This window comes from Gastrolobium bilobum, unplaced genomic scaffold (genome assembly GCF_033153095.1).
Source record: "Gastrolobium bilobum isolate Gb01-03AN ecotype WA unplaced genomic scaffold, APGP_CSIRO_Gbil_v1 utg118112, whole genome shotgun sequence".
NCBI classification, from domain to species: domain Eukaryota; kingdom Viridiplantae; phylum Streptophyta; class Magnoliopsida; order Fabales; family Fabaceae; genus Gastrolobium; species Gastrolobium bilobum.
In genome coordinates, this window is record NW_026898826.1 from 40,694 (window position 1) to 60,990 (window position 20,297).

Consider the following 20,297-nt stretch of genomic DNA (forward strand, 5'->3'; position numbering starts at 1 on the left):
ACGTCAAGATCTTTGAAGTGTCGGTGCTTCATAGGTGCGAAGTACTAAAATTTGTGTAGAGTGAATATCTTTTTTGGTCCTCAATAAATTTTACGATATCCATTTTAGTCTCTAGCAAATAAAAATATTATCCGTGGTCCCTAAGAAATTCAAAATGGACCCATTTAGTTGAAATCGTGATCCCTCACAAATTCAAAAAAGATCCACATTAATCCCTCAAAAGGACTAAAATGTGTCCATTTTAAATTTCTTAAGGACCACGAATAACCTTTTTATTTGTTAGAAGTGGACATCGTAAAATTTGCTGAAGAACGAAAATGATATATATTCAATTTTTTTAAGTGAGTAAACCGGTTTGCACCAATGGAATGAAAGATTGCAAACCATTAGATTAGGTGAAAGAGTGACTTTTTATTTTATCTGTTCTCCTTTGCCGATTGACAGGCCAGGCAAGTTCCAAGAAGAAACGCCATCATACCAAGGAAATTTCATAAAAGAAACGGACATTGCACGTCACTTTCGATTGCCTAGTCATTGCCAATTGTGAAATGTGAATGCACATGTACAGTTAATTTCAATGTTATAAAAATCGGTTCCACCGGCCGGATTGATTCAGAAATTGGTGAATCCGTCATGTAATCGATCCAATTTTCATATTGAACCGGTCATGTTACAGAATTGAGGTGATTCGATCGATTTTCATAAAAACCGAGGACCCGGTCGGTTCAACCGATAACCCAGCTCGTTTCGGAAAAAAAAAAATCATCAATTGATGTCTTCCTTTCTTTCACTCTTACACACAAATGATTTGTTTTTTTTTTTTGAAATATTTGAGCGATCTATAGCTTATTAACTTGCATAGATTATGTACCTACAATACTAATATTATCTTGGTTAAGCAATATGCAAGAATTTTGATTTGATTTATAGTTAGAGATGTCATTTATTGAACCTGAAACATTAGTTTCACAAATATTATATGTTTGATTGATCTTTTGTTAGACAATGATATATAATTTATTATTTTTCATACTAAAATATTTGAAATTGTTATCATTTTTTTACAAATATTTAAGTATAGTTGTAATTTTTTAATATAAATTATAAATTTATATATATTTACCGGGTCATGCGGTTGAATCAATGATCCTCTGGTTTAACTAGTGACTTAACGTCCCAATATTCTAATTGGGTGAAGGGTTGGATGCATTCAAATATATATATATATATATATATATATATATATATATATATATATATATATATATATATATTCGGATGTGGTGAGCTGGATTGAATGATTAACTTGTTGGTTTTGCTTTTTTAGTTGATGATGATTGAATTTGAAGTCTTTGTATGGTAATATGATATTTGCTATCATATAAAACTAATTTATTTTTTGAAGTTCAATGTTGATAGTTTTTTTATGTAAATTTTTAATATAAATAATATGTTTATATTTTTTTAACATATGAACAGTAAATTCAGTTAAACTGATTAAATCAATGACCTAAAAACTCAGTACCTTAACTGAGTTGATGATCAATCCAAATTTTAAAACACTGATATGCATGAAGTCATGAACAATGTTAAAAGTACTGGACTTGTCTTGTATTATATATCTTTTAATTTCTGTACATATGGACCTCCCTCACCATGCCCACTTTCACAATAGCTCAATTGGTTTGGGCCTGAATCCTCTTTGGGTCGCAATGCTGAAAAAGAGTAGACATTGGGAACTCAAAGAGCTTGATTGTGATTTGTGATGTTGATTAATTGCACCCATACATTTGGTAATAAAATGCCTTGTAATGTTGTCTCTTTATATTATGTTAATTAGCCTTTTTCAACTCGTTAATCCACTATGTAACAATATTATTAAAATTGCCTCAGTCATTGATCCGGTTGAGGTATTGGGTCACTGGTTCAACTAGTGGGTTACTGGTTCAACTGCATGATCCGGTAATTATATACAATTTTATAATTTATATTAAAAAATTATAAACATACTCAAATATCTAAAAAAAATGATAAAAATTTCAAATATTTTAATATAAAAATAATAAATCACATATTATTATCTAATAAAAGATAAAACAAAAATATGACGATCGTGATACAAGGCTTTAGATTCAGAAAACGACATCTCTAACTATAAATTAAATCAAAATTTCCTGCATAGTACATAATTGAGATAATATTAATGTTGTAGGTACAAAACTTATGTAAGTCAATAAGCAAAAAAATATTCAAATATATCCATCATGATTTTATTTTATTTTTTAAAAATTGGAATTTTTTTTTTGGGACTGGGCCGGGTCACCGGTTTTCATGCAAACCGACCGAGTTGGACCGGATCACACGGGTTCTGATACATAGCTGGTCCGTTGCTTCAACCGGACTGGTTATATAACCGATTTACCGTTCTTGGATCGACCCGACCGGGTCTGTAACATCCCCGTCTCGAGCCGGTTCAATTAACATACATATGATACAAACAGAAACAGCGGAAGACTTAACTTACGAAAATACAAGCTAACTTTTTCTTTTTCTTTAATCCTTTATCACATAACATATCACATTGCATACTTTTTCTAATTTAATTCTTATTTGACGGAGACGAAAATCGGACAGAGTAACCTCTGTAAATCGGACAACTGGAGATTTTCCAATCCCACTCTCAAGAGTTCCTGATAGACAGTTTATACAGAATTTATTTTCAGAAGTACCAGACATCCAAAATAAAATCATATACCCATCCATGGGCGCATGCATAACTTGGCTATGTGTCACTATTTCTAACAGCATGCAATCCAACACATAAACATAAACTGAATACTACATCATCATATCAACATGCCTGAATACTCAAATGTACATGCATCCAACTGAAAGACATGTACAAAACAGATACAGGCCATATACAAAATAAAGGATCAGACATCACCAAATGAATAGAACACTATACAACAATATATGTTCTCTAAGAATAACATCTATAATAAATAGTAGCCTCTGGCTACCCAGAACTCCATATCCTCATACTAGTACCTCTAGCCACAGGTAGTGTCCTTGTCCCATGAGGGCTCTTCAATTGACTGTGTTCCTAAAATCATATCCCCAAACGGGGTTAGAGATGAATCTCTAGTAAGCTCCAAGTTTATAGAGAACTCTCCATACCCTGTGCTCACTTCCTGCATGACAGTCAGATACATAATATACAAAACATCATATATCATACTATACTGAACATATCTCGTATAACATATCATATAATCAAATATCATAACTAAACAAAGCATATACACAAATCTTATCAGCGACATACGCAGTCATTCCCAAGGGATGACCCCAAGCGGAAATCAACGCACGTAACAAATATCATATACAAAAATCATCACAATAATCACATCAGAACAAAGCATATCATATCAGAGATGTACGTAGTCATTACCAAGGGATGACCCCAAGCAGAAATCAACGTACATGTTCCCAAGGGAGGACCCCAAGCGGAACCAAAAACATATCAGATATGTACACCGTTAGTCCCGAGGGATGACCCCAAGCAGACATCAGTGCACATAGGATCAATGGCCAGAGATCATCACATAACAGAGGTGTGCACAGTCAATCCCAAGGGAGGACCCCAAGTGTAACATCCCGCATAATTAGGGATATCTATAAATTATAATTAAGAAGGTGTAGCAAGCTTGAAATTTGAATAAAACTTAGGTTTAGAGTGGAATTTATTTACGTTAGGAAGATTAATTGATTTGTATGGATACGTGAGTGCATATGTATATATATATGTTTTAAGAAATTAAAACCTCTAGTTAAAGAATTAGATTAATTTAATGTAACCTATAAAAGATTATATTAATACTTAGAAGAATTGAGAGTAATAAAAATATATAAGCTAAAGGTCATAAGGAGAGGAAATTGGACCCTCACCTACACTCATAAAGTACGGCCCAAGCCCTTGGAGAACCAAGTCCAGCCTAAAATTTCTTTAAAAATTATCACAAGTGGCCAAGTGAAATCTGCCTACATGAAATTCCATTGGTCCAAGGCAAAACACACCCACCTTATCTCTTCACATGTGCACATAACCTTGAGGAGGACATCAGTCCATTGTTGCACCCACTTATTCTGAACCAAAGGTAACCCCTACTTCCCTCTTAGGCGTGGAATGACTGAACCAAGAAGAACACAAATTGTCTATCTTCCTCTTAATTCTGAAACCGAACTCAGCCTTCTTCTACACCCTCCACCGCCGAAAATAAAAGAAGAGAAATAGAGGAGTAATAAGTTTGAATCGTTCTCACTTAATGTCCCTGCAAAACCGTAATCTTCAATCAGCTAAATTCCCATTCACTCTCATTCTGACTCAGTCCTAGAGCAACTACGGAGGAGATCATCATCTCAATTCATTCCTCATTTTTCTCTAGCTTGGCCGAGGAATTATCTTAGGAGGGAAAGTACTCCTTGCTTTCTTTTAGTTCCCTCTTGCTTGGAACGGTTCTAAGTGAGTTTTTCCACTGAATGAAATTGGTCCAACCTTGATTAAGTTTCATCTTCCCTTGCATGCAGATGGGTAGCTCGGATTCTTGCAAGGAGGAGGGTGAGAGTATCCTCTTTTGGTCGATACCTTGGACCGGTTGTGAGCACTTTGGTGTGCACAAAGAGGTAGCAGCTAAATCTCAAGTCCTCTTCTTCTCTCTGTCTTAGCCGTTGTGTGCAGGCTAAGGGTTCTTATGTTGACATTCTTATGGTTTCTTTCCTTGGATCAGCTGAAGAGTGTAGGCCAGTGACACATACCAGTTAGGACTCAATTTTTGTGCTTGGACCGTAGCACCCTTGTGAAGTTGTGGGACTGTTTCGGTGGAAATTATTGTGTGTCAAACCTGTATTCCTTCCCTTGGGTACGCTGTCAACCTCAAATAGGAAAAGGTGAGACATTTTCGGAGTCCTCATGTACCTTGTCTCATGATACAGTTCTATCTAAACTTTCGCTCCTTGCATGCAGTAAAAAAAAAAAAAAAAGAGAATTGAGACTTGGAGTATAGAGAGGTTGAGAGTGTACACACCAACTTATGGTTAATCTCAATCGGCAGAATTGGGGGTTGTGGATGCATGCAAGAGGTAAAAATCCATACGCCAAACTCTATTCTTCATCATCTCTGTTTCGGCTTGCAATTGTGATCTAGGAGTCTTATTTTTATTTGTGCCTTTCTCCCCTTACTGTTCTGTCCAGCCGTACAGCCGTGGAAGAGATGCTTGAAAGCTTTAATATTTAATTTGGCGATAATAGAAATGACCCCCCTCTGATTTTGTAGACTGTTTTGTGAGATTAGATAGAGGCCCCTAGCTTTACAAGTATCAAATTTAAAGGTACAGAATGCTTATAAGCTCCTCCTAGCGCAACCTAGACTTTGATGGAATGGATATGTAATTAAATAAATATTATGAACGTTTTGTATGCTAAAGGTCAAACCTAAAACTCCACTTTACCTCATTGATTCTGTTCCATAAATTGTCCTAGGAGTGGTACATGTTGATCCCAATCGGAAATTTTGTGAACTAGGATTTAGCCACTTAAAATTGTTGGACTGCCCTTTTATTAGAAAGATAATTACACAACACTACATGTTTTAAATTCTGTTTGGACAGCCTTGAAATTGAGAGACGTTAAACCTTAAATTCCTCTTTCTTATTTCTGCCCAACTAAATAGCAATTGAACCTGGTGCTTGTAAGCACAAAAAAAACCGAATTGAGGGTTTGGAAAAATAGCCCTTAGTGATATTATGGACCATCCCTTGAACCAAGGTTTAGTCAAGCCTTACATATGTTAATAATCTACATAGGCAATATGCTTTAAGCCCTTTAGCGCACCCTACACCTTGCAGGAGTTTATATGTGAATGATAATTTATAGCACTCTAATTGTTGGCCAAAACCGTATATGCATGTATAGGTAATTGGAATGTTTTGTTACTTGACAGCTATTGGTAGGACAAACTTAAGGTAGAAATACAATTAGTATAGAAAGCACGAAACCGAACTACATGCATGAAAGATCCTAATTATGCTACCTATTATTTATTGGTAAAAATAAGCTCAAAGTTAAAATAATTAAATTAATTTAATGGAAGAAAATTTGCTTAGCATATGGACCTGGAAACCGATCACAAATAAAGGATTTAGGAGAACGGGGAAGCTAGGTAATGTATAGGAAATATTTGTGATGAATTCTGACTTGATATATATGTTTGTTAGGTGTGCTAATCTCCAAAAGAGTATACTCTCACCCTCCTCCTTGCAAGAATCCGAGCTACCCATCTGCATGCAAGGGAAGATGAAACTCAATCAAGGTTGGACCAATTTCATTCAGTGGAAAAACTCACTTAGAACCGTTCCAAGCAAGAGGGAACTAAAAGAAAGCAAGGAATACTTCCCCTCCTAACATAATTCCTCGGCCAAGCTAGAGAAAAATGAGGAATGAATTGAGATGATGATCTCCTCCGTAGTTGCTCTAGGACTGAGTAAGAATGAGAGTGAATGGGAATTTAGCTGATTGAAGATTACGGTTTTGCAGGGACATGAAGTGAGAACGATTCAAACTTATTACTCCTCTATTTCTCTTCTTTTATTTTCGGCGGTGGAGGGTGTTACACCAAGCGGGATTCAGTGCACATGTTCCCAATGGAGGACCCCAAGCGAAACTCAACATATAACAGATATATACACAGTCAGTCCCAAGGGAGGACCCCAAGCGGACATCAGTGCATAAACAAATCAATAGTCAGAGATCATTACATAAATCACATCAAAACATATCAAATCACATCATCATATAGCTCTATATGAATGCATCTATATCATATATCTCATACATATCATACAACCTGACCACAGTCCGTACACTATGGCGAAACACAAAGTAGGAGCGAACCCCATAAACATAGAGCTTACCTCTTGAAGCTTTACCAATCTGCTCACTTGTAACACAAGTTACCTATTTAGCTCCAAACGCAATTCAAACCCTCTCAGTCCCTAGGCACACCTAGAGAAAGAATTCAAAACAAAATCAATAAAATGCTACAATGCCATGAAATTTACACAAGGCATACATCTTACTGCTTACTTTCATTTTTTAACACTTATGCCAAATCTATGCCATTACACAAGTCATATACTAATTCCTTTCAAACTTACATATAGAACCCCAAAGCTAGTTAGCATAAAACCACTAACTCTTAGTGGGCATTTCTCACTTTACATGTACTTATCATGTCCTTAACATAACTTACAAATCATAATTCCAAGTCCAATACAATTCCAACCCATTTACTTCTTTAAGGGTTGAAAATGACACATATAAGTGTGTTCATGACTTTTTCTCAAGCTATCTTTTGTTAGCAACCATTCCTTTCATCACTACATGGCTGAATTCTAGGGAGGGAGATGCAAGGAATTTTTTCAACATTTAAACTCATAATCATGCTTATTTAACACTATAACTTCATTAACAACACTAATTCATCATCAATTTCAAATTCAAAACTAAATTATTTCCCACCAAAATATGCTCACAATTATCAAGACTTAAATCACAAACATAACACCATAGAATTAGAGGTTTCTTACCTATAGTTGCTATTGCAAGCTCCAAAGAACAAAACCTAAGCTTTGCCCACTCAAAAGCCCCACTTTTTCACAAGGATGAATAGTGCCACGAATTGGGGGTGATGAATAACTCTCTCCACAAGCCAAATCATCCCAAATGGAGTGGTGGAATGGATTCACTAGCCTTTTTCCTTAAAGATTCATGTACGACATCATGGCTTTTGGTGGCAAAATGAGTGGAAATGAAAGGAAAAAGAAAAGAAACCCTAAGCTTCCATGGAGAAGAAAGACACATGAAAGGAAAAAGAAAAGAAACCCTAAGCTTCCATGGAGAAGAAAGACACAGGGCACTCACAGGAATGGAAGGAGAAATAAGGGGGTGCTACGATGTCCAAAAAATGAAATAGGCCAAGTTACTTTATTTCTTTTACTTCTAATTATTTTTCAATATTAAATCCACAATTACTAGTGAGGGTTATTATAGGGTCGTTTCAGTTTTATTAACAGTGTTATGTACATTATTAAATTGTAGAAAAAATAAATCGAGATGATTGACAATTTTATGTTTTATTTTTTTGTAATGACAATCTTATATTCAGTTATATGGATTTTTTCATGTTTTAAAAAAAATCAGTTATATGATAATAGCTTTTTTCTTCTTCTTTAAATTATGTATATAAATTAATGAATGCCAATATTGTTTTAAATGCCTAGCTATCAAAGTTTAAAAGTGGTCATTTATGTGATGTAACTCACATGTAGTTAAATCAAATAGATTTTAAAATAAAATACATTAAATTTATTTCAATTGAAAATCTTGTTTCGTTTAAAAATTATATTTTTAATTCATATATAAAATTACATTGATAATGAATTTAATAATGTATTTATTATTAATTATCACTTTGATTGTAAAATTACTTCAAGTGAAAAGTAATTAATGAAGTATTATAAAGAAATTATAAAACTTTTATTTAAAACTGTAAAACAATGTTTTAAAATATAATTAATATTGAGTAAAAATATTTTTCTAAAAAATAAAGATTGAAAATTATATAAATATTCCATTTTACAAGAAGCTCACTTAATATATTAAAATCAATTGTAACGATCTTAATTTTTTATCTTTAAATTATGTAAAAAAGATCGAAAATGAAAAAGTTAAGAAGTGTGTGTAAACATTATTTTAAACAAACAAAGGAAAAATCGAGTTCCTTAACAATTAATATGTTAATATATATATATATATATATATATATATATATATATAATATTATAAAAAAATAAAGTAAAAATAAGGCATACAATTTTTAAATTTTAAATATGTTTAATTAATCTTGTTAGTTACTGCACTTTGTTAGAGAAATTTAATATAAAACCATTAAAACAATTGTACCACCAGTTTGTGATCTCTTCACGTCGTGGGGAGAAACATTGCCCAAGGACGAAAAACAACAATGGCCATCTAAAGATCACTTATCCCAGGTTGCCTACATCTATCGCAGTGCATGTTAGACAAACCCATGATCAACAAGAAAGCCCTTATTCATCCCTTACCCTCAGATATGGTTGAACAACTTCTTTCATTAGTATACACTACTAAATCAACATCTAGCAAAATTTATGGTAAAATTCCTTCACCCTCCTATTGGTTGCTTGATAGAGTGGCTTCTCAACATATGACAAAAAACTTTAATTTACCATTTGATATGAAAAATATATGTCTAATATATGTTGGGATACCTGATGGAACAACGTATTAATATTTGTATTTTCATTTTTCTATTATTATTGTTATTTCTTTTCTGTTGTAACTGATTAGCCTCGCTGGCTCATGCATGTGGCTGAGCACCTTTTTAGCATTCTGTTAGCTTTTCTTTTGCTGATATAAGCAGACCTCTTGTACGTCTTTCAATTTAAGAAAAGATGAATATTCAGTTTTATTTTCAGTCTCCCTTTCCTGTAAACTAATATGGTATCAGATGTATTTGTTTAGCCCTTGCCTTTTCCATGGCTCGTGGCAGCAATAACGCTCCTCGTCCTCCTCCCTCAGATTCTTCTTCTGGTCATTCTCCTTCCATGGAGGACTCGACCAGTCCTTATTCCTTGCAGGGAGGGGGTCACCCTGGTTTGATCCTTGTGGCCACACCCCTTTCTGGTTCCAACTACAATTCTTGGAATCGTGCCATGCTTTTGGCCCTTACTGCCAAGAACAAGTTAATTTTTGTTGATGGTTCCTTACCTCGACCTCTTTCTTCGGATCTCCTTTTTTCTTCATGGAACCGTTGCAATTCCATGGTCATTTCTTGGATTTTGAACTCTGTTTCTAAGGATATCTCTGAGAGTCTCCTTTATTTTTCTAATGCCTTTGAGGTCTGGACCGATTTAAAAACCCGTTATGCTCGGGCCAATGGTCCTCGGATCTTTCAGCTTAAGCAACAAATCTCATCTCTGTGTCAAGGTTCTCTTGACATTAATAGCTATTATGGCAAATTAAAGGTTCTCTAGGATGAGCTTCAAGAATATCTTCCCCTCCCTCATTGTGCTTGTGGTGCTCTTCGCGATATGAACGTTCGCTGGGATCAAGATCATGTTCTTCAGTTTCTGATTGGGCTCAATGACTCCTTCTCCGCTGCTCGCGCTCAGATTCTCTTGATTGATCCCTTACCGTCACTTGCCAAGGTTTTCTCCATGGTTATTCAGGAAGAGCGTCAACGTCAGATCTCCGTCTCTTCTGCTGCACTTGCTGTTCCTGACACTCCATTTTTGGGTTCTGTCACTACTGCTGCTCCTTCTCCGGCGGCCATGGCGGTCTCGACTCAGCGTCACCAACGACCCCTTTGCACATACTGCAACCTTTCTGGCCACACAAGGGATAAATGCTTTAAGCTTCATGGGTTCCCTCCTGGCTACAAGCCCAGGAACCCGAAGCCCACCCATGTTCCACATTCCCCTCAGGCCCATTTTTCCCACACACCTCAAGCCCTTTTTGCTCATTCGGTGGCCACCCACCCCAAACCTAATGCTCCCACCAACCCTAGTTTCTCAGCCGCCGACGCCCCTCTAGCCTTCACTCCTACCCAGTATAACCAACTGCTTTCCCTCATCCAGCAGAGTTCTGTTGTCTCCTCTGTCGCTCCTTCCGTCGTCGAGTCCTCCATTTCTCCTTCGGTGGCTCCTTCGGTTGCTAGCTTCAACGGTAACTCATCTATCTCTTTTCCTCGTTCTTGTTGGGTCTTAGATACTGGTGCCACGCACCATGTTTGCGTCTCCACTGATCTTTTCGAGTCTTTTTCTCCTTCGAACTCTTTGGTTACCTTTCCAAACGGTTCTTCGGATGTTGTCTCCGCTGTTGGCACTGTTCCTCTCACTGATTCGCTCTCTCTTTTGCATGTTCTGTGTGTTTCGTCTTTTTTGTTTAACTTACTTTCTATTCCTTCTTTAACCCGTGATTCTTCTATCATGGCTAACTTCTGTGATTCTTGTTGTTTCCTTCAGGACCGTGTTACGGCCAAGCTGATTGGGATTGCTAAGAGATGCGATGACCTTTACATTCTTGACTGCAATTTTCTTTTTCCCTCATCAGATGTTTCCCCTTCCCCGTGTTTTTCTGTTGTTAATTTTCCCCCTCCCCTATGTTCATCAATTTCGGTTAAGGACCCTGTTTTATGGCATTCTCGCTTGGGTCATTTATCTGTTGCTGTTTTAAATTCAATGAAAAATATTTTGGGATTTTCTGATGTTTTGCCTGTTTCTCATCATTGTGAGGTGTGTCCCTTAGCCAAACAGAAGCGTCTCCCTTTTCTGTTAGACCCCAAACTCTCTGCCTCTCCCTTCATGCTTGTGCATTGTGAGATTTGGGGTCCCTTCAACACTCACTCTGTTGAAGGTTCTAGGTATTTTTTAACCTTAGTTGATGATTTAACTAGGTTTACCTGGATTTATTTCCTTCGCAGGAAATCAGATTTTTCTTCAATTTTTCCTTCCTTCTACACTCTTATTCACACTCAGTATGGTATTCCAATTAAATCCATCAGGTGTGATAATGCTCCTGAGTTCCTATTGCCTTCTTTTTATTCTTCCAAAGGCATCCAACTCTTTCACTCATGTGTTGATCGTCCCCAACAGAACTCTGTGGTTGAGCGCAAGCATCAACACCTGCTTAATGTTGCTCGCTCCTTACATTTCCAATCGAACATTCCCCTTCAATATTGGCAGGACTGTGTTCTTACAGCTGCTTACCTCATCAACATGACACCATCCCCTTTACTTTCCTCCCAATCTCCTATTGCACTACTTTGCCACTAACAACCATCTTATACCCACCTCCGTATTTTTGGCTGTCTTTGCTATGCCTCTACCCTTCCTAAAAATAGACACAAATTTTCTCCCCGTGCCTTACCAGCTGTTTTTCTTGGTTATCCCCCTGGTTACAAAGGATACAAACTCCTTGACCTTCAATCCAACTCCACCTTTATTTCTCGTGATGTTATCTTTTTTGAAACCATTTTCCCTTTCAAGCTGAGTTCTCCATTAACTCCTTTACCTGCTGATTTTTTCCATTTACCCCTACCTTCTTCTGCAGCTCCTCCCTCCACTGTTTCTGCCCCTGCCTCTTTAAGGCCTCACCGCAACCGCACTACACCTGCTCGTCTTGATGACTACATTTGCACCACATCTACAAGCCATCCTATATCTAGTTCTGTTTCTTACCATATGTTGTCTTCTTCACACACAGCCTTGGTCAACTCCATTTCTAATCATTTTGAGCCTTCTTCTTACTCTGATGCTTCCCAGTTACCCGAATGGCAGTCTGCTATGGCCTCTGAATTATTGGCTCTTGAACAAAACAAGACTTGGTCGGTTGTTTCTCTCCCTCCTGGCATGAACGCAGTTGGTTGTCGTTGGGTCTACAAAGTCAAATATAATTCGAATGGCTCCTTAGAGAAGTACAAAGCCCGCTTGGTGGCTAAGGGTTTTACCCAGCAGGAAGGTGTTGATTTCATGGACACATTCTCTCCTGTAGCAAAATTGACTACTGTAAGGGTCATTCTTGCTCTTGCTGCATCTCATAATTGGACTCTTGTCCAGCTTGACGTTAATAACGCATTTCTTCATGGAGACTTGCTTGAGGAGGTTTACATGCATCTCCCTCCTGGTTACTCTTCCAAGCACTATTCTCTTCCTCCAAATGCTGTCTGTCGTCTGCATAAATCATTATATGGCCTTCGCCAAGCTTCCCGACAGTGGTTTGCCAAGTTCTCTTCTACCTTGCTGCACCTTGGTTTTACTCAGTCTCAATCAGACCATTCTTTGTTTGTTCATTCTACAAACACTTCTTTTACTGCTATTTTGGTTTATGTTGATGACATAATTGTTGCTTCTAACAATTCCATTGAGGTGCAACAGGTTACTGATTTTTTAAATAGCAAATTTAAGTTAAAAAATCTGGGCTGTTTAAAATACTTCTTGGGTCTTGAAGTGGCTCGTAATGCCAAAGGAATTTCTGTTTGTCAACGTCATTATGCCTTACAGATCCTACAGGATTCTGGTCTCATGGGCTGCAAAACGAGAAGTACCCCCATGGATGCTGGTTTAAAGCTTTCTCTTAATACTGGTGAGCTCCTTCCTGACCCGTCATTATATCGGCGGCTGATTGGCCGATTGCTCTACCTCACCATTACAAGGCCGGACCTTTCATATGCTGTTAATCACCTCAGTCAGTTTATGGCCTCTCCGCGTGTGCCTCGCCTTCAAGCTGCTCATAGATTACTTGGGTACGTTAAGCACACTGCTGGCCAGGGACTTTTCTTCTCTTCTACTTCACCTATGCAATTAAATGCCTTTTGTGACTCTGATTGGGCTTCTTGCCCGGATAGTCGTCGTTCCATCTCTGGTTTTTGTATTTTCATTGGTGATTCTCTCATCTCTTGGAAGTCTAAGAAGCAAACTATTGTGTCTCGATCATCTACAGAGGCAGAATATCGTGCCATGGCTAATGTCACCTGTGAGTTATTGTGGTTGTTTTCTCTATTTCGGGATCTCCATATTCTTCATCCTGGACCTGCCCATCTATTTTGTGACAACCTCTCTGCTCTTCATCTTGCTGCCAATCCGGTTTTCCATGAGCGCACGAAGCACATTGAGATTGATTGTCACCTTGTTCGGGAGCACATCCTTAAGGGTCATTTGAAGACTTTCCCAGTACCTTCCTCCAAGCAATTAGCTGATTTGTTTACTAAACCTCTTCTTCCTTCTAAGTTTACAGTTTTGTTGTCCAAGATGGGAGTATTAAACATATACTTTCCATCTTGAGGGGGGCTATTAATATTTGTATTTTCATTTTTCTATTATTATTGTTTTTTCTTTTCTGTTGTAACTGATTAGCCTTGCTGGCTCATGCATGTGGCTGAGCACCTTTTTAGCATTCTGTTAGCTTTTCTTTTGCTGATATAAGCAGACCTCTTGTACGTCTTTCAATTTAAGAAAAGATGAATATTCAGTTTTATTTTCAGTCTCCCTTTCCTATAAACTAATACAACGACCACAACTGTTCAACAAGGAAATGTTGCCTATGGACCGAACCTTTATGTTACAAATGATTTGTTTGTCCTTAACCTGAGATGTACCCTTTTTTCTATTGCTTAACTTGTTCATCCAATAATTGGATTGTTACTTTCATTGACAAGAGTTTCATTGTGCAGGACATTGTCTCAAGGAAGCATATTATTTCGGGTCAGCATCGTAACAGAGTCTATGTGTACCAGTGATTTTCCACTTCAGCCTTTGCCACTTGAGGGACACACTTCATGGATATGTGGCACTTGCATCTTGGCCAAGCCTCAAGCCAAAGTTGTTAGCAATTTAATCAGTAATTCATGATTCATGTTCAACAGTAATCAGTCAAGAACATGACATAGGATCTTTAGAATTCATGAGTTTCACACAAACATACCTTTGTCCATAATTGTGGAAGATCTTTAACAGTAGAATGCTTTCTCTAAGCCTTAACCCTTTCACCGTTCTTGTACCTTCTTTGATAGGGATAGGATACAACTTTTTTAGGCATACTCAGAAGGACGTTTGTTTTCTATCAGATACCCTTATTTGAAAACTGACCATATAAACTATTATATAACTGGCCTATCACAGTTATTTCTAATTAACTTCCCTTAATGCGAAACGTCAAAACGTCAAATACCATTAATGCGAAACGTTACCATAATGCAAAACGTTAAAACGTCAATTATCATTAATGCGAAACGTCAATTACCTTAAAGCCTCTTTTATTATTAATCAAACCAATTGACACACATCACACATGAGACACAAATAGTTTTACATTCTCCCACTTGGCTCATGTCATAAGGTGTCCCTTCATGATTTAATTAACATTAACTGTAATGCGCATTTACTAGGTTAAAGGTTCCATACATTGACGTCATCATAATTCATTATTAGAAATAAAATCAACATGAGTCATGACGGTTGTATGCTATCAAGTCGGCATAGTCCCTTCCATGTACTACTATATTGACTCTTCTTCCTAACATGATACTTTAATAGGAAGTGTACATTATGTCCAACAATAATGTCTTCATAACGGACCACAAATGTTTTCAATATCATCACATATACTTGCATGCATACATAAATTGAAAACAAGACAATAACAGAAACATATATTCATCAATGAGCTCAGAGTGTCAACACTTAATACATAACTATAATTTTTATCATTCATTAGCTGACATAATGCCCATTTTACATACATGACCAGTAAATGTCTTGGGCGGTAGTCCCTTCGTCAAAGGATCAGCTAACATAAGATCGGTGCTAATATGCTCTATAGACACTCTATGTTTCTGAACCTCTTCTTTAACGGCAAAGTACTTTAATTCCATATGTTTAGCACCTTTGGAATATTTGTCGTTTTTAGAAAAGAAGACAGCTGCGGAATTATCACAATAAATTTTCAGCGGCTTTTCAATATTGTCGACCAATCCAAGCCCTGAATTAAAGTTCCGTAGCCATTTAGCCTGAATCGTGGCTTCAAAGCATGCCACAAATTCAGCTTTCATAGTGGACGCAGCTATTACAGTCTGCTTTGCACTTTTCCATGATATAGCTCCTTCAGCTAAAAAATACAGGTAACCACATGTAGACTTTCTTGTGTCTACGCATCCTGCAAAATCTGAATCTGTGTATCCAATAACTTCAAGGTTGCTAGACCTTCTATAAGTAAGCATGTGACCTTTAGTTCCTTGCAAATATCTCAGAACTTTCTTTGCAGCTTTCCAATGATCCATACCGGGATAACTTTGGTATCTACCCAACATCCCAATTGCAAAGCTAATATCTGGTCTCGTACAAGTCTGAGCATACATTAAACTCCTAACTAATGATGCATATGGAATTGCTTCCATTTCTTTTCATTCCAATTCACTTTTAGGACATTGCATGAGACTAACATTGCATGAGACTAAACTTATCTCCTTTCTGAATTGGAACTGAAGATGATGAGCAGTTTTCCATTCTGAATCTCTCTAGAACTTTATTAATATATGCTTTCTGAGACAAACCTAATAGTCCTTGTGATCTATCACGGAATATTTCTGTTCCTATCACATAAGCTGCCTCACCCATATCTTTCATTTCAAAGTTATTAGAGAGAAACTTCTTTGTCTCAGTTAAAAGACCAAGATCGTTAGTTGCCAGCAAAATATCATCAACATACAGAATCAATAATATAAACTTGCTCCACTGATCTTCAGATATATACATCGATCAATGATGTTTTCTTTAAATCCAAAGGAAACAACAGTATCATTAAATTTAAGATACCATTGTCGTGAAGCTTGTTTAAGTCCGTATATTGACTTCTTAAGTTTGCACACCATGTGCTCTTTACCCTTTTCTATGAACCCCATTGGTTGGTCCATGTACACATCTTCATCTAAATTTCCATTTAGAAAGGCGGTTTTCACATCCATTTGATGTAACTCTAGATCATAATGAGCCACCAATGCCATAATAATTCTTAAAGAATCCTTCTTTGAAACTGGTGAGAAAGTTTCTTTATAGTCAATGCCATCTTTCTGAGTGAATCCATTTGCAAATAGTCTGGCCTTGTAACGTTCGAAGTTACTATGAGAGTCACGTTTGGTCTTAAAGACCCATTTACAACCAACTCTCTTGCACCCTTCTGGTAACTCAACAAGATCCCAGACCTTATTCTGTTCCATAGATTTCAACTCATCTTTCATAGCATCTAACCACTTATCACCATTTTCACCATTCATGGCTTGTGAAAACGTTACTGGATCATCCTGAATACCCATGTCAAATTCAGACTCTTGTAGATATACCACATAATCATTAGAAATAGCAGGTCTCCTTTCTCTTTGAGATCTTCTTAATGCTATTTGTTGTGGTTCTTCTACTATGGGTTCATTCGGTTCATCAACAATGATTTCTTCATGAATAGTGGGATCATTAACTTGTCCTTCATTATTATTGATTGGTTCAATAGCATAAGGAACAATAACTTTACTAGAGCTACAAGGTAATGTAACTTGTACTCTCACTTCATGAATATCCACTTTACGTGGTGTTTCACTCCCACTAACTTCACCATTCTCAATGAACCTTGCATTTCCAGATTCAATAATCCTTGTAGTATGATAAGGACAGTAAAATCTATACCCTTTCGATTTTTCTGGATAACCAATGAAATAACCACTGATTGTCCTTGCATCCAGTTTCTTTTCTTGCGGATTGTAGTATCTAATCTCTGCCTGACAACCCCAAACATGTAGGTGTCTTATACTAGGTTTCCTTCCAGTCCAAAGTTCAAAAGGAGTCTTTGGAACTGACTTACTAGGAACCCTATTCAATAGGTACATGGCAGTTTTTAGAGCATAAGTCCACAATGAAACAGGTAAAGAAGAATTACTTAACATACTACTAACCATATCCAGTAAGGTCCTATTACGCCTTTCTGATACACCATTCTGTTGCGGTGTACCGGGCATTGTGTATTGAGCACAAATACCACGCTTTTCCAGAAATTTAGCAAATGGGCCCGGATGTTGTCCACTTTCATCATACCTTCCATAATATTCACCACCCCTATCAGACCTGACAATCTTCACCTTTCTGTCTAATTGCCTTTCGACTTCATTAATATAAATCTCCAAAGCATTTGCAGCTTGAGACTTATCATGCAACAAATAGACATAACCATAACGTGAATAATCATCAATGAAAGTGATAAAATATTTTTCTTTATTGAAGGCATTAACATCAAACGGACCACATACATCAGTGTGTATAATTTCAAGAAGCTGAGTGCTCCTTGTGGCTCCTTTCTTTGTGTGTTTTGTTTGTTTTACTTTAATACAATCCACACAAACATTCAAATCAGTAAAGTCTAAATCCGGAAGGATTTCATTATTTACCAATCTTTTCATCCTTTCTTTGGAAATATGTCCCAAACGTTTGTGCCACAAGTAAGCGGAACACTCATTAATTAAGGTACGTTTAGTACCAACATTATGATGCAGAGTCATAAGTGTTTCAGCATAAAGATTATCAAGACATAATTTATATAATCCATCACATAAAGTACCATTACCAATCAAATGATTGTGCTTGTACAAACTGAAACTACCACTACCAAATTTAAAAGAGTATCCAGCAACATCAAGTTTGGAAATTGAAACTCAATTCCTAGATATACTAGGGACATACAAAGTTTCACATAAGTCCAAATGATATCCACTGTCGAGAATTAAACGATACGTCCCAACAGCTTCCACCGGAACTTTCACTTTATTGCCCATAAAGACAAACTTTTCATTTGGCCTTGTGGATTTTAGAAGAAGAGGCCTCATTCACTTTAAGGGGTCCTCCTCCTCCTCCTTTCTTCTCATGCATCTTACCTTAATACTTTTCAGCTTCTTGATGCTTTACATAATTGACAGAATGATTTTAATAACATGCTCAATGATTTTAATTTTGCCGCAATGCTTGTCATTTCAATAACATGCTCATGCATAGTACGCGAACCATCAAACTTCATGGTGGTCAGTGTACTCATAAGTGTCCCAACAAGAGACTTCGGTTTGGGAGCGCTCTTCCACAAGTTCATCATTTCGATGGTACTTTCAGTTTGTGGAAGAGCTGACTTAATGCTTTGAGTCATACATGTCACATACTGACATACTTCACAGATTCAACTATACTAACTTCAATGCATAAATTCAACTATACTAACTTCAATGCATATTAATGTTCGCCTTTGGGGATCCATTAACATACAACATTAACTATAATGATGCTATATAAATTTCACATAATTTGGCAATGATGCATACCCCTATCATAATTATTTGTCATCTTTGGATGTCCAAATGTGAGGAAATATGCCAACAATACCAACATCCATGTTCATTTTATAAAACAAATAATCAACCTTTGGGTTGATCCCCAACTGTTCTATAATAATGAACTTCAATATACCATAACTATAATAATTATATCATACTATTCATAGCATCACAGTCATGGTAATTGAAATAAAATTCATAATATTTGAAATTAAAATAACTCTTCAAGATTTGGCCACTTTGGTGACTAACAAATCTATCATAATTTAATTTCCAAAACTTTAATATTTCATAAACAATAATAGGATTAAATTTTCATATTCAATTTTAATCCAACCACATCATATAATCATTCACATTCACGGTTTAGAAGGAAAAAATAAAAATAAAACATTCATACAGTACCCAAAAGCCGATTCAATCAGTAGCTAAAACTATTATGGGTCTTCTTATTATACTTTAATGAAACCCACCGATTGACTTTTAAAATTAATGAGCAACAATACTGTATGCATATATATCGATTATTGACAAGTTGATAATACAAGCCGATTCAATCTCTTTGCATACAGTATGCATTATTTTCAAATACAAACCGAATGGCAATCTTTCCAACTTTGTCCTTTTGTGAATACAAAGTCAATTTGAATTTTTCCTTCAAAATTCACGATTCTTTTCAAAAACAAATGTGGACACAAATGGCAGTGATTCATGAAACCAAATTGAAAACCGAATGGCTATCGAGAAGTACCTTTAAGCATGATGATCGGAAATTTTCAATGATGATCGTGAATTTTATTTTCAAAAACCCTAACTTTTCATGAATCAGAAATTCATTCATAATTATTTATGGAAAAACACAAATTCTTAAACACATGCTCTGATACCACATGTTAGCAATTTTATCAGAAATCAGTAATACATGTTCATCAGTAATCATTCAAGAACATGAAAGAGGATCTTTAGAATTCATGAGTTTCACACAAACATACCTTTGTCCATAATTGCGGAAGATCTTTAACAGTAGAATGCTTTCTCTAAGCCTTAACCCTTTCACCGTTCTTGTACCTTCTTTGATAGGGATAGGATACAACTTTTCTAGGCAGACTCAGAAGGACGTTTGTTTTTTATCAGATACCCTTATTTGAAAACTGACCATATAAACTATTATATAACTGGCCTATCACAGTTATTTCTAATTAACTTCCCTTAATGCGAAACGTCAAAACGTCAAATACCATTAATGCGAAACGTTACCATAATGCAAAACGTTAAAACGTC

The 20,297-nt window shown here is 36.4% G+C and overlaps 1 long non-coding RNA gene across 2 annotated transcripts; it reads left to right on the plus strand.

Annotated features, from left to right (window-relative positions):
* Positions 1-4,144: 4,144 nt before the first annotated feature.
* Positions 4,145-8,219, plus strand: LOC133284434 (uncharacterized). Of its 2 annotated transcripts, XR_009747905.1 has the most exons (5): positions 4,145-4,686; positions 4,791-4,950; positions 5,027-5,142; positions 6,277-6,371; positions 6,596-8,219. It is a non-coding gene; the product is annotated as an uncharacterized LOC133284434 (long non-coding RNA). The 2 variants fall into 2 exon arrangements; XR_009747904.1 differs by having other exon boundaries at positions 6,277-8,219.
* Positions 8,220-20,297: the final 12,078 nt, after the last annotated feature.